General features: G+C 47.2%; 1 protein-coding gene across 6 annotated transcripts in view; it reads left to right on the forward strand.

Annotated features, from left to right (window-relative positions):
• ANKRD11 (ankyrin repeat domain containing 11) overlaps nt 1–14,789 on the forward strand; it is a 234,351-nt gene that overhangs the window by 80,993 nt on the left and 138,569 nt on the right. For 4 of the 6 annotated variants that reach the window (XM_074405299.1, XM_074405312.1, XM_039460268.2 and 1 more), the window contains one exon: nt 5,250–5,334. The gene's annotated coding sequence lies outside the window, so the exon portion shown is untranslated. Of the gene's footprint in view, nt 1–5,249; nt 5,335–5,651; nt 5,860–14,789 lie in introns of all 6 variants that reach the window. The other 2 variants (XM_074405306.1, XM_074405309.1) reach the window with 2 other exon arrangements.

The following is a 14,789-nucleotide window of genomic DNA, read 5'->3' on the forward strand; positions in this document are numbered from 1 at the left end:
CCTGATTCCAGTTTATGGTGCACATGAATAAACAGCTATGAACATTGGAATGGGGATGATTAGACCATTTTTGACTTACAGTAAAGGCGGCCACACGCTGAGTGTGGGTGTTTCTGCCCAAAAGCAGCAGCAACCGTGGTGTCCTTCCAGGTTCACTCAAGCCACACGTCTGACGCCTTCTCTGTGCATGTGTTTGAAGGTACTGAAAATGTATTTATTGGAAAAGCTACAGCTCTGCACTGGTCTCTGAAAACCCATCTGTGTGTTCTTCCTGTTCTGTGGAAAGTTGGGAAAAGACAGACCCAGGCCTGAGACAGGTTGGTGTGACCACCAGTCGGAGCCCAGGGTTCATGGGCTGGTTTAGTGAGCCAGTGTTGCGGGTAGTCAGCCCTGCACTGGACTCCCATTGTCAATAGTTCCCCTGTGGACCTTCCCACTCAGCCTAACTCGATTGAAAATTGTCGTTCATATAAGGTGGTGATTGAAAAAGTGCTCTGGCTAACAGCGTTTTGAGACCCAAGGCCCGTGTAGCGACCAGTCTTTGCTAACATGGATTCCTGGGCTCTGAGGGTGTTGGGAGGGTGGCTCACGGGAGGGAGCTGAGGGGCCTGAGCTTGCAGCTATGACACCAGAGTGGTACTTCGTTGTCAGAAGGAGCAGGCGGCGTCGAACAGCCACAGGCCTCGTAATTTCTTCTCTGTCAGTTGAAGTTACATCAGTGTGGCTAAAAAGTATTGCTCATCTTAGCAGATTGAAAACTATGATTAGCAGTCGTAGGTCTGCTCATTGAAAAAAGTGGTTAATTGATGTGCCTTAATAGAAAGAAAGAAAAAAAGTGATTTTAAAAAGTTGGAGTGAATTAAACAGTAATACTGTTGTATAAGTCAAAGTCTTCTAAAACTTGTGGTTCTGTCAGGGAAGAAAAGGGAGACTCTGTACTAAAAACATTAGCCATCTTGAACTTCTGTTCTTCTCCAAAAATAAGCATCGGGTCTGCCCAGCTTTCTTCCCAGGGAGTCTGTGATTCTGCTACGGACGGGGCTTGTGGCTGTGACTGCTTGTCGAGAGCAGTGAGTAAAGCAGCTCTCACGCAACAGGGCAAGGGGAAAGTTTGAAGAATGTCAGAAAGAAGTGGGGTGCGATTGGGTCAGCTTAAATACCATGTTACTACTTGACATTTTAAAAGGTGTGTTTATTACCGACCCATAATCGTACCTGTTAGTGGAGTCTGGTAAGATGCCTCAGTCCATGGATGCCTTGTATACCAATGAGACCAGGGTGGGTACTGTGTCCAGGACCTCAAATACCACTTCTTTTTGGTGATAACATCTAAGGTCCTCTTTTTTAAGAAAATTGTTTTAAAAGTTATTTTAATCATTTGGATATTTATTTCTTCTTAAAGAGACAGAGCCTCACTCCCTCGCCCGGGTGGAGTGCAGAGGTGCCGTCCTGACTCTACAGCCTTGAACTTCCGCGCTGAAGTGATTCTTACACCTCGGCCTCTCAAAATTCTGTGGTTTTAGGTTTTGCTTGGAACTCTTTCTTCTTACGGAACTACCTTTTTACCCATTGATTATATGAAATAATTTTCTTTCTGTATCCCTAATGTGGCAGCTAGCCCCTGAAAAGAGTTGGTGACAATTCTCTGGAGTAGTAAGAGAAACTTAAAACCTTGAATTGGTCCACTATTCAGAGAGAACCACCATTAGCATTGAAAATATTTCCTAGTTTTTCTTACACAGAGTGCATGTAGCAGATGTCCTCAACATCTGGGATTATCATCTTGTCCTGTTGCCATTTCGATAGGTAGAAGTATCTCCCTTTGTTTTAACTGGATTGTGGTTTTGGTTGTGCATATGTGCCAACCCACCCACCCCCACTCCACCCTCACCACCAGACGTGGACGGGTGATGGTCTCATCTCTGACCCCCTGATGCCCTCATCTCTCTCTGACTCTTCATGTCTCCGTGATCTGTGTCTACATTATGCCTCCACAGGCATGTACATTCCTGAGTTGCTGTGGATATGAGCTGACTGTAGGAAGTGTAGCCTGGTACATTTCTGTTTGACAACATGGCTCGTTTATAGTTGTGGTGGTTTTGATGTGAAACCATGTATTCTAATTGAAGCTTTTTTTCATACCTTAGAATATTTCTTTACTCAGGAGGCTGAGGTGGGAGGATCCCTTGGGCCCAGGAGGTCCAAGGCTGCAGTGAGCTGTGTTTGCGCCACTACATCTTAGCCTGGTCAACACAGTGAGACCCTGTCTCTCAAAAAAATTCTTGGCTGGATGTGGTGTCTCACGCCTATAATGTCAGTACTTTGGAAGGCCAAGGCAGGCGGATCACCTGAGGTCAGGAGTTTGAAACCAGAGTGGCCAACATGGCAAAACCCTGTTTCTACTAACAATGCAAAAATTAGCCAGGCGTGATGGCATGTGCTTGTAATTCCAGCTACCCAGGAGGCTGAGGCAGGAGAATTGCTGGAACCCGGCAGGGCACAGAGGCTGCAGTGAGCTGAGATTGCACCACTGCACTCCAGCCTGGGCGACAGAGCAAGACTCTGCCTAAAAAAGTTTTTCTAATGTTTATTCCAAATATTTTAGAGGCTCTGGATTGCCATTGTTTCCCAGAAATAATGGGGTCAGTTACTGAGATATTTTCTCTTAGTCAGAAAGAAAAGACCTTTAGACCAGAACTTTCTTCCCAACTTGCTTTTATTTATTTATTTATTTATTTAGAGATGGAGTTTCACTCTTGTTACCCAGACTGGAGTGCAATGGCGCGATCTCGGCTCACCACAACCTCCGCCTCCTGGGTTCAGGCAATTCTCCTGCCTCAGCCTCCTGAGTAGCTGGGATTACAGGCACGCGCCACCATGCCCAGCTAATTTTTTGTATTTTTAGTAGAGACAGGGTTTCACCATGTTGACCAGGATGGTCTCGATCTCCTGACCTCGTGATCCACCCATCTCGGCCTCCCAAAGTGCTGGGATTACAGGCAGGAGCCACCGCACCCGGCCCAACTTGCTTTTAATACCCTGTGTGACCCTAAGACAACAAATAACTTAGCTTTGTTTCACTTTACGTAATTTGGGCCCAGTTTCATCTATATGTGTAACAGTAGTTGGATTAAAGCAGTAATTCTCACTGGGGCATTTTGCCCTTTAGTGGATGCCATTTGGAGACATTTTTGATTGTGAGGATTTGGTTGGGTGGCCCTACTGGCATCTAGGAGAAGACAGATGCTGATTAACCCTGTTGCATGCTCAGACTCTGAACCCAAATGCCAGTGGCACTGAGCATGTGAATCCATAGACTTGTGGTACTTCCCAGTGCCTGCAGGACTCTGGAGGTCGATCCTGGGGTTTCTTGCTGGCTTCCTCTGCAGATGTTCCTCCTCTCTCTGAGCTGTTTTACAGAAAGCTTTGTGGCATTCTTGCTGCTTTTCACTGAAACTGGGCTGTGTGGTGACTGGAAGCAGCTTATTCACATTTATTTTGATTGATTGATTGATTGAGTCTGGAGTACAGTGGTATGAGTAGCTCTGATCACAGGTGCACACCACCATGCCTGGCTAGTGTGTTTTGATTTTGTTAATAGAGATGAGGACTCGCTGTGTTGCCCCGACTGGTCTTCATTCAACTCCTGGGCTCAAGCGATCCGCCTGCCTCGGCCCCCTGAAGTGTTCGGATCACAGAAGTGAGGCAGCACACCCAGCGGACATTTATTTTTCATGGTCCTTGAGGTTAATAGCAGCTTTGAACAATCCTGTCCAGGAGTTTAAGGACAGAAAAACCTCACTCCATCTTTGCAGAGCACGCATGCCATTAGTGTTTCTCAGGAAACACGTGATTCTCTTGGCTGCTAAACGTGGAGCCAGGGAACCCCACACCAGCAAGCCCTGTCTGGGGAGCTGCCTTCAGTCCTATCCGTGCTTCTCTCCCTGGTTCTGCACACAGATGTGTTTGGAGTTGGAGCAGAGCCTGATCTGCTTGGATTGGACTGAAGTAACATGGGTGTGAATTTTTTTTTTCCCATTTAGACTGGTTTGTTTTATTCCTAGAGTCCCCAGAGCTCTTCAGGGAGATTATATAGATTTATTCAGCTTTTTAAATTTAAATTTTAATTTTTGAGACCAAGTTTTACTCTTTCGCCCAGGCTGCAGTGCAGTGGTGCGGTCTCAGCTCACAGAAATCTTCGCTTCCTAGGTTCAAGCGATCCACCTGCCCCAGCCTTCAAGTAGTTGGGATTATAGGCATGTGCCACCATACCCGGCTAATTTTTGTATTTTTAGTGGAGACAGGATTTTACCATGTTAGTCAGAATTGTCTAGAACTCCTGACCTCAAGTAATCTGCCTACCTCAGCCTCCCAAAGTGCTGGGATTTCAGGTGTGAGTCACTGCACATGGCCTTATTAAGCTTTTTTTAAAAACGGTACTGTAATATAATCTTTTCCTTTTAAAATATTCAGTGGTAATGAAAACCACCTTAATTATTTTTTTTTTCCCGTATTTTGTATAGTTTAAAACTTAATAAGATTCTTAAAATTAGCCTTTTAAGACCAGGTGCAGTGACTCATGACTGTAATCCTAACACTTGGGGAAGCTGAGGCTTGGGGATCACCTGAGGTAAGGAGCTGGAGACCAGCTTGGCCAATGTGGTGAAACCCCGTCTCTATCAAAAACACATTAGCTTGGCATGGTGGTGGGCGCCTGTAATCCCAGCTACTTGGGAGGCTGAGGTTGAGACAGGAAAGTCACTTGAACCCAGGAGTCTGAGGCTGCAGTGAGCTGAGAACACACCACTGCACTCCAGCCTGGGCAACAAGAGTGAAACTGCATCTCAAAAAAAAAAAAATTAGCTTTTTAAAAAACTTACCTTATTGGTAATGTTTTGTTTATATGGCAAGATTACAGTGGTTACTTGATTTATTTGGTTTCTTACGTATAAAAAGCTTTAGGGCTCACTAAAATCTGATTTTATGGTGATTTTGCAAGATTGTATTAGTGTCATTTGCTCTTTTTTTATATTGAATTTTGGATTTACCTTTAAGTTGTTGGAATTGCTACATTTTGACATAAAAGTATTTGATGAATGAAGATAAGTTTTGGCCAAGGCGCAATGGGTTATGGGAGAGGAAGGGAGATGGAATAAACTGTGTGGACCAAACAGAAGGAGACGAAAGCGACGAAAGAACTGAAGTTGAAATTATTATTTACATGAACGAATTTTACTCTCTTGTTTCAGATTATATACAGCCCTGCTCTGGGATACACCTCCATTGGATTTAAGCGACAGTCCTCATCAGCACTGACTTTCAGCTATGGAATCGGTAAATACTCACTGCATTGTCTCTTTATCAGTTTGTATTATTATCATTGGTTTGTAAAAATGAGTATGAAAATAATGCATGAGTGTCCTTGTTGGTTTTCTTGGACCTGATAGAGTTTTGTTGAAATGTTTTGAATTTTGGTCTCGATTTCACTTAGAGTGTTTTCAGAGTGGTAACAGGTGAGCATTTTTGGATTACTACATGCGATCCTTGGTGTCACAGTGAGAGGAAATCTGCTGAAAAATTAAATAGGTTGTTAATAGCCTATAAAAGAAGTTTATTTCCTCACAGCATCCTTTAATTTTCTTCCTCCTCAGATGGTCTTTGCGTTCTGTGCTCTGCACATGTTGTGAGAACGGTTTGCATGAGGCTTCTGTATCCTGGGAGTTGTTCTTCTCTTGTTAGAATCCTGGTTGTGGTCTCACCTGGTTGTCCTGTGCTTCTGGGTACGGCACTGCTGCAGAGCCCTCTAGGTGGCTACTCCGACCTTTCCTGGGAGCTGGAGACCAGTGTGGTTGTTGGCAGGTAGGGAGTGGGAGCCTGGGTTGCTGGCCCTGACTACTTGCCTCCTCCTGGGAGTGACTGGCATGTTTTTTGAGAGGAGGGGCGACAGTCTCCATAAAGAATTTGGCCTTGGCTCTGCTGTAGGGCAGAGTCCTCCCTCCTTCGGGAGACGCACAGTGACTGGCAGGTTATTTTCCCTGATATGTGGGCTGACAGCAATTGGAGAGGAAACTCTTGGCTAATTTAAATCTTCATAATTTGGCCAAGTTTGAGTGAGGGTTTTAAAATGAGCAGTCCAAAAATACATGATCTGGTTTGTGTTGTTACTCCTAGCAAACATGAAAGAACCTTTCCTGCAACTTCTTCCGGGAGTTGCACATGCTTTATCTCAGCCATGATGGAATCAGGCCACTCTGAAATACACCTGACTGGTGTCTTTCACATTACTGAAGTATTTCCTTGAAAATGGAGATGAGGTTTGTGGAAAGGGAAATCTGAGATATCCCTGAAGATAGGTCTAGAATTGTCTTATCTTAATCTGGGGGATGGTTTGCAGTCAGAATGAAGCCAGCCTGGATAGTGGTGGTGTTCACAATCAGGTGAGATGTTTTTCAAGATCTGGAGGTGGACTGAGTCTGGTTGTGATAAAAGGGGTGCCATGGAGCGGCCAGGTACATGGGAAAAGGGGGACAGTGATGCAGGAGCACCCCATACCCTAGGGTCTGAGCTGTGCCTCTTTGTGTAAAGGATACTGCTGACCTTAATGTATGACAAAGAAAAGCAAATTGCTGCATTTTCTTTTCTTTTTTTTAATTTTTTTGAGACGGAGTTTCGCTCTTGTTACCCAGACTGGAGTGCAATGGCGCAATCTCGGCTCACCGCAACCTCCGCCTCCTGGGTTCAGGCAATTCTCCTGCCTCAGCCTCCTGAGTAGCTGGGATTACAGGCATGTGCCACCATGGCCAGCTAATGTATTTTTAGGAGAAACGAGGTTTCACCATGTTGACCAGGATGGTCTCGATCTCTTGACTTCGTGATCCACCTGCCTCAGCTTCCCAAAGTGCTGAGATTACAGGCTTGAGCCACCGCGCCCCCAGCCTGCTGCATTTTCTTAAAAAAAAAAAAAAAAAAAAAAAAAAAAATTATTATTTATTTATTTATTTATTTTTTTTTTTAGTAGAGACAGTCTCATTATGTTGCCCAGGCCTGTCTTGAACTCCTGCCCTCAGGCAGTCCTCCTGCCTTAGCCTCCCAAAGTGCTGGGATTACAGGTGCAAAGCCACCACACCTGTCTAAAATGCTGCTTACTAGTGTGAAAAATGAAATTATTAATAAACAATTAGTGGCCATGTGAGGTGGCTCACACCTGTAATCCCAGCACTTTGGGAGGCCGAGGTGAGCAGATCACTTGAGGCCAGGAGTTTGAGACCAGTCTGGCCAATATGGTGAAACCCCGTCTCTATTACAGATATAAAAATTAGTCAGATGTGGTGATGAACACCTGTAATTCCAGCTAGTCGGGAGGCTGAGGCAGGAGAATTGCTTGAATCAGGAAGTGGAGCTTGCAGTGAGCCAAGATCACAGCGCTGCACTCCAGCCTGGGTGACAGAGTGAGACTCTGTCTCCTACAAAAATAATAGATGGATTCAACAAAATACAGGCTTTACTGATTAAAGGGGAACAAGCTATCAGTGACTCTGCCGACGGGACCTGAAATTGGCCTCATGGTGTAGCACTGTAGTACATCGAGAACAGTAGATGTACTGTTATGTAGGTTTGATGACATAGGAAATGTTCGCATTTTTGACCATGTCACAGCAATAATCTAAGGTGTTTAATGCCATTTGTCACTTTTGTTAACTATAAACACTCAATTAATACTGATTTTTGTCTTTTTTTTTTTGGTCTGTGGTGGTTAGATTGAATAAGATGAAGGCCCTTAGCATGAGGTCTGTTCTAGGCACCAGGGAGACTGTAGTGTTTCTACAGAGAGGCCCTCCCTAGCAGGGGTTGGGCGCCGTGACCCACATGGGCATGTGAGGACCTTGCTGAGGCTTGTTCTCCATTGTTTTGGAGGGTTTCTGAAAAACTGCAGGGTTTAAAAAAAAAAAAATGGCCAAGCGCATTGGCTCCCACCTGTGATCTCAGTACTTTCGGAGGACAGGGTAGGTAGATCACTTGAGCTCAGGAGCGCGAGAGCAGTATGAGTAACATGACGAGACCCTGTTTCTACAAAAAATAAAAAAATAAGCCAGACTTGATGGTGCCTGCCTGTGATCCCAGCCACCTGGGGAGGCTGACAGGGGTCAGAAGGATCACTTGAGCCCAGGAGATTGAGGCTGCAGTGAGGTGTGATCATGCCACTGCACTCTGGGCTGGGCTACAGGGTGAGACCCTGCCTCAACTAAAGAAGAAGAATTTTACAGGTTCTCTAATAATTTTTCATTGCTATTTGTGTCATTCTTGTATTTCACTTTGATTATTTGAGGTGAAATGTGAGCAGTTTAGATGAGTTCTATAGTTGCTTCTTCAGTATGTGTTGCTGTGCTCTTCTCTCCCTTCTGGGCATGACTTAGGTACCCAGCTTGGATGGATTCTGGGCTGGTTGGTCCTGCCCTGGGTTGGGGTCAGGGTCCAGGGCAGCCTGTGTGTGCTGGACTGACTGGTGCTAGCTCTGTGGCCCTGACCCTCCCTTCTGCCCTCCAAGCCTCGGTCTCCTACCCTGGGCAGTGGTCGTGGTCATACCTACTATAAAGTCGTCTTTAAAGATTAAATAACACTTTACAGAAACAAAACTGCATGAAAATAGAAGCTTTGAAACAATTAGATTTAGTTTGTAAATTGTTTCTCTAGTATAAAGTAGTTGAAGCTGATGAAGTGAAGGTCCCCTTTTCCCATCCGTCTTGTTTCTTGTTAAATGTAATTGGTTCCCTGGTAGCAAATGGAGTAAGGGCTCTTTGTGTCTTAACACATGTCATTGCCAACAGAAGGCCCATTTACAACTTGCTGAGATTTTGATGGGAAGAAGAGGAAGGGATGAGGAAGGAGACGGAGGGTCCAGTGTGGCTTGAGCACCCCAGTGCCTGGCTGAGCGGGAGGGATTGAGTAGGGGGTAGGGGTGCGTGGCCAGGAGACTCTGGGAGACACCTTCATGACTGGCCATCGGATTCCTCAAGTTCTGCTGAGAATTCTCGTCTCTTTTTACCCACTATAGAATAAGGATCTTATTCATTTGTGCTGTCCATTGGGAAAAATAATTTGGGATGTGCTTAATGTCAACAATGGAATAACGGTGGAATTTGAAATGTAAACTGGCGGGGCACCATGAGATCACGCGTGTAATCCCAGCACTTCAGGAGGGTGAGATGGCAGGATTGCCTGAGGCGAAAGGGATGATGAGTGGTGGGATTCGAAATGTAAATTGGCCAGACACCATGAGATCACCTCTGTAATTCCAGCACTTTGGGAAGCTGAGGTAGGAGGATTCCCTGAAGTCAGGAGTTCAGGATCAGCCTGGGCAACATGGCAAGACCCCTTCTCTACAAAAAGACACAAAAATTAGCTGGGGGGCGGTGGTGGTGCATGCCTGTTGTTGTCCTAGGTACTCAGGAGGCTGAGTGGGGAGGATTGCTTGGCCCAGGAGGCAAAGGTTGTAGTGAGCTATGATCACACCACTGTACGCCAGCTCTGGGTGACAGAAGGATTAGAAGAAAAAGAAAAAAGGAAGACATGGACCATCCCAACAGCGAGATATGTAGCATGTGGCCCAGCCAGGGCAGTCTGTGCCCCTCTCAGGTACAGTTGAGGTTAACCTTGATTGTGTGCAGGGATTCTCAAGGCAGTGCTGGCCACTGGTGCAGGGTAGCAGGTTGAAAGAGAAGTAGAGTGAAAGGGTCCCTGGGGCCCCATGGTGGCACCAGCGTGCACGTGACGGGATATGGTGGAGGGCACTGGCATGGAGGCATGGCCCTGGGTATGGACAGCCAGCGTGGAACCCAAGCCCCTTTGCTGCTGCTGGGGGCCTCCTACCCTGGCTGTCCATTCCTCTGTAGTCAGCTTTGAAGAAAGTGCCTGCAGAGGCCCAGCAGTCGGAACGTGTTGACTTTGGCAGCAGGCGCTGTCCGGCTCTGCTTTTGCTGTGTCACAGTACATACAGCTCTGTGCAGAACATGTGCTCATGCATATGTGGTTTCTGTCTCACCCTGGCCACAGTTGACCACTCCCCGTCCCATTCCGTGTAACTTCCCGTGGGCTCAGAGGGCTCTCTGCCTGGGCATGGGAAAGTAAGGGAAATGAGGAGCGAGGGTCTTTTGTAAATCAAAGGACACTTACAGCTTTTGGTATTGTTGACCTTTTGCTAAATGGAGGATTTGTTTATTAGAAAAAATAAAACTGGGATTCTTCTTCATATCCGATGCTGTCAGTACATCAGCAGGATGGCAGCTACTTTAGGGGCCTGTTTGTGTCTGGAGGGCAGACAGAGCAGTGCGCAGAGGGCAGGGGAGGCCTTTGTAGCCTGGGGCAGGTGTGTCCCCTCTGTGCCTCTGCGTGGTTCCTGATGAAGGCCTCAGCTCTGCAGCGTGTCTTAGTTTGGTCTAAAGGCCGAGACGATCGCACCCCTCGCCACCCGTCACTATCCATGAGTCTTTTTCTGTTCATTCTCTTCATGGCCTGGGTACTGTCAGCCTGTGTTTAAAATTTATTCTTGCCAGTGTTTTGTTAGTGGGAATAAAGTTTCTGAATACTGAATCCTGGAGGCTTATTAAACACAATCTTTGGGGATGGGCTTGGTAATGATTTCTGAGGTTTCAGGTGATGCTGAAAGGGCTGTACCCACCCGGTTGGGTTCTCTCTTAAATTCTTCCCTGTAGCTGAACAGCAAACAGTGTTATAAATTTGGATTGCAATTGAGAAGTGAGCTCAAAGATGCCAGTTTAGATGTGATCGGATCTTGTTAAACAAATCCTATAAAATGCCAGGATATTTTGGCCTAGTAATACTGTATTCTAAACTTCAGTGTTAAAATGGAAACTTTCGGTAACATAACAGCCAGTTTTCGTGTGTGTGTGTGTGTGTGTGTGTGTGTGTGTGTGTGTGTACAGACAGGATCTTTCTGTGTTACTCAGACTGTCCTGGAACTCCTGGCCTTAGGCAGTCCTCCCTCCTCTGCCTCCCACAGCTGTGTGATTACTGGCATGATGAGCCCTGGCACCCAGCTTCTCCTGCTCTTCTGAGAAGCTGGCTGTCTTGCTCATCTCCCTCACACCTGTATGCTTTTGTGCTATAGTGGGCAGGGCCGTGACGTGTACAAGACAACCCACAGGAAACCCTAGCTTTACCCATGGAGGAAGAATGGACTAAGGGTGGGGGACGTCTTCCACCCACCCCTGTTGTTAGGTGGATCTTGAACAGAGTTGTGTTGGTGGCTAGGGGTGCTGGAACCTGTGGGGGTTTGAGCTTGGTTGTAGCCTAGCAATTAGTCTCACACCAGGACTTGGTCTGCCTCCTGTGGAGGCAGAAGAATGGACCTCGATAAAGTTCAGTAACCTGACAGGGATGGATTTGCTTAGGGAAGCTGTCATCAGGTGTGTGAGCGCTTCTCATTTCCTCAGACTGTGGACCTCTCCTAAAATCTGTTTTCTGCTCTTTTAGGGGCCTGGCACCTGGCCCCAGGGCTCGCTGGCCTTGGCTGCTCTGGCCTTTGGACAGGTAGCTTCTCTGAATTCTCTGCTGTGCTGTGGCTCTTTTCGATTTTGCTCCCAGAGGCAGGGTTGGGGTCACCTTTCCTGTGTTCCTCCTGCTCTTGCACTCCAAAACAGCCTGTTCATGGGTTTTCCAGTAACTCCTAAGGTCTGTGAGAGGCATACACTCTGCTATACCTTCTCACTTACGTTTTCTCTTTTTCCTACAAAATCCCAGAAAATTGCATTTTCCATCTTTTTATTACAAAGTAGCTTAGGAAGTAGGGTTTTCAGGATTCCATGATGATCAATGAAGTGAAGTGAGTGAGTCTTGGGACCCTGCTCTACCACACTGAGGCCAGAGGCGGTTTTATTAGCTCTGGACTCTAGGGAGAGAGGCAGGGGGCACGAGGAGGGGCTGGTGTAGTCCTGGGCATGGCTGGGGTGTCTTTGACACTCATCCCAAGGGTCTGAGCATGCGTGGGGCAGTGCTTATGCTCGTCACCCTGGGCACTGGGTATTACTTTCTTTCCAGGTGCAGCAGGCCTGCGGTGTGCCACAGCTTGGCGAGGGCCACTTGCCACCACGTTCCGGGTCAAGGCAAGGCTGTTTCTAACAACCTGCACACCTGTTGTCCTCTTGCTCCTCTGCCCAGACAACTGGGTGCTGATGCTGGCCTTTTCTGTGCATCAAACCTGATGGTTTTGCCAGTTTCACGCCTCTTTGTCCTGGTCATCGTGTAGCCCAAGGCTCAAGTGAATGTGGAAGTGCTGTCACAGTGCTATTGCCGTTTTTGTCCTGAGGGCTGCCACTACCCTGGGCCGGAGAACCGGGCGTTGGAGGGAACGACATTGGTGTGAGCTCTCTCAGGGAGTTCGTTGGCTGGATCTGTAGCAGCACCCAGTGCTTGCCAAACAGTGCAGCCTTTGCAGGGATCATGCACAAGTACTTACAGCTGTCTTGGCCTGTCTTCCTGCTCAGCGGTCACACACACACAAAGCTGGAGTCTGGGACCAGCTTTAGGGCCGGGGCAGTACCACTGTGTGGCAGCTGTAGAAAATCACCTGACAGCAGTGATTTTCTGCGCATTGTGATAGGTGTGTTTACTCTTAAAAATTTATCAATTTGGCTTTTTGAAGTTAATGGAAGACTGAGTTTTACTTTGTGGACAAAGGAGTTAATTTCGTTTTGTTGCCTTTTAAAGTTTTTTCTTTTTCCCCCTATGTCCTTATATAAAAATATTAGTCTTTTTCTGTCAATCCGTTTCAATCCTTTTCTTAAGATGCTGATGTTTCTTGTGTGTCTTCTTAGGTCACTCTTTTCCATCTGCGTGTTATTTTTATTTTTTTAGTTTTGAGACAGAGTTTCACTCTTGTTGCCCAGGCTGGAGTGCAGTGACGTGATCTCAGTTCACTGCAACCTCTGCCTTCCAAGTTCAAGGGATTCTCCAGCCTTAGCTTCCTGCGTAGCTGGGATTATAGGCGTGCACCACCACACCCGGCTAATTAGTGTATTTTTAGTAGAGACCGGGTTTCACCATGTTGGCCAGGCTGGTGTGACCTCAAGTGATCCACCCCCTTAACTTCCCTTGCTCTCCCAAAGTGCTGAGATTACAGGCGTGAGCCAACACCTTCGGCCTGGATGTTCTTAATGCTGCTGATTAGTCTCCCATTCTGTTTCCTTTTCCCCTTCCGTGTTCCACAGCTGTCCCTTCTGCTACCTCCAGGAGGGCACCCTGCCGTGGACACAGGCTTTGTCCTGTGTTGTAGGTCATGCTTGGTGGCATCACTTAATCAGCTCAAGGGAGGCACTGAGGTCTTTCTTCTTCTTCTTCTTCTTCAGGAGTCTCTCCTCCTCCCTCCAGGCAGACGCCGGCATCAGAGTTGGGGTAAACTAAACCCTGTGTCTGATCTGCTGCCCTGTGCTTTCCTTGTCTCTTTTCTGTCCCCACCCAGACCAGAAGCACTAGGTGAGCACATCTCTCTAACTCACTGTGGCCTCTGGTGTGCCTGCGTGTCTGTGTGCTGACACCGGGCATGGCCAGAGATGATGTTGTCATGTTGTCACTGTGCACGGTGGCTCCTTCGCCCGTGTGTCCTTCTCAGACCACAGCTGCTGCTTCTGCTCTAGGACTGACCTCAAGTCTCATAGTGCGCGGCTGGTTTGTTGTCATCCTCAGGAGTGCGGCTGAGACCGTGCCGTGGAGTTCTTTTGACCTGGCGGTGAGGGTCTGTGCTTCTGGTAGTGTCGCTGGCATGAGGCATGCAGTCCTGGAGACTAGCATGTTTGGGCGCCGACTCCCACAGAGCTCTTGCTCACAGCACCAAATCCCTTGCTGTGTTTTTATTTTTAAGAAAGAAAACAAAGTGCATAACCAGACTTAGGACTTTGGTGATTTTCTGGCTGAAGTTTTTGTTTGTTTGTTTGTTTGTTTTTTGAGACAGACTGTTGCTCACTCATCCAGGCTAGAGCTCGCTGCAGCCTCTGCCTTTGGGGTTCAAGTGATTCTCCTGCTTCACCCTTCTGAGTAGCTGAGATTACAGGTGCTGGCCACCACGCTCGGCTAAGTTTTTGTGATTTTAGTAAAGATGGGGTTTTACCATGTTGGCCAGGTTGGTCTTGAACTCCTGACCTCAGGTGATCTGCCTGCCTTGGCCTCCCAAAGTGCTGCGATTACTCTGGCTGGAATTTTTTTGCTGGAGATAATTTGGGATTCACTGTAATGCATCCTTTGTGAAGAGTGCTGGGTGAAGATGTGAGGTATTTCAGCCCTGAGCACCAGGGTCTGGCTGCAAGGAGGAGCTTCATGGACAGGCCTTGAGGACACTTTGGTACATTTCCTGAATTGTCGCTGCGAGGACATGCCTTACCTAAAGAAGTCAGAAAGGCCCATAGGAAAGTTACCTGTAAGTCCAGGCATGGTGGCTGAGGCCTGTAATCCCAGCACTTTGTGAGGCAAAGGCGGGAGGACCGCTGCAGCCCAGGAGTTCAAGACCAGCCCAGACAACACAGTAAGACCCTGTCTCTACCACCTCCCGCCCCCGCTCCAAGAAAAAATTAGCCAAGTGTGGTGGCGCATGTCTGTAGTCACAGCTACTTGGGGAGGCTGACGTAGGAGGATCGCCTGAGCCCAGGAGGTTGAGGCTACAGTGAACCAAGATCATACCACTTCGCTGCACCCCCAAGTGACAGAGCCAGAACCTGTCTCAAAAAAAAAAAAAAAAGTTACTCGTGTGAACAGAGGAGCTGTTTTGCAAATGTGCCCTGCAA

The sequence above is a fragment of the Saimiri boliviensis genome, chromosome 1 (assembly GCF_048565385.1).
Source record: "Saimiri boliviensis isolate mSaiBol1 chromosome 1, mSaiBol1.pri, whole genome shotgun sequence".
Taxonomy (NCBI): domain Eukaryota; kingdom Metazoa; phylum Chordata; class Mammalia; order Primates; family Cebidae; genus Saimiri; species Saimiri boliviensis.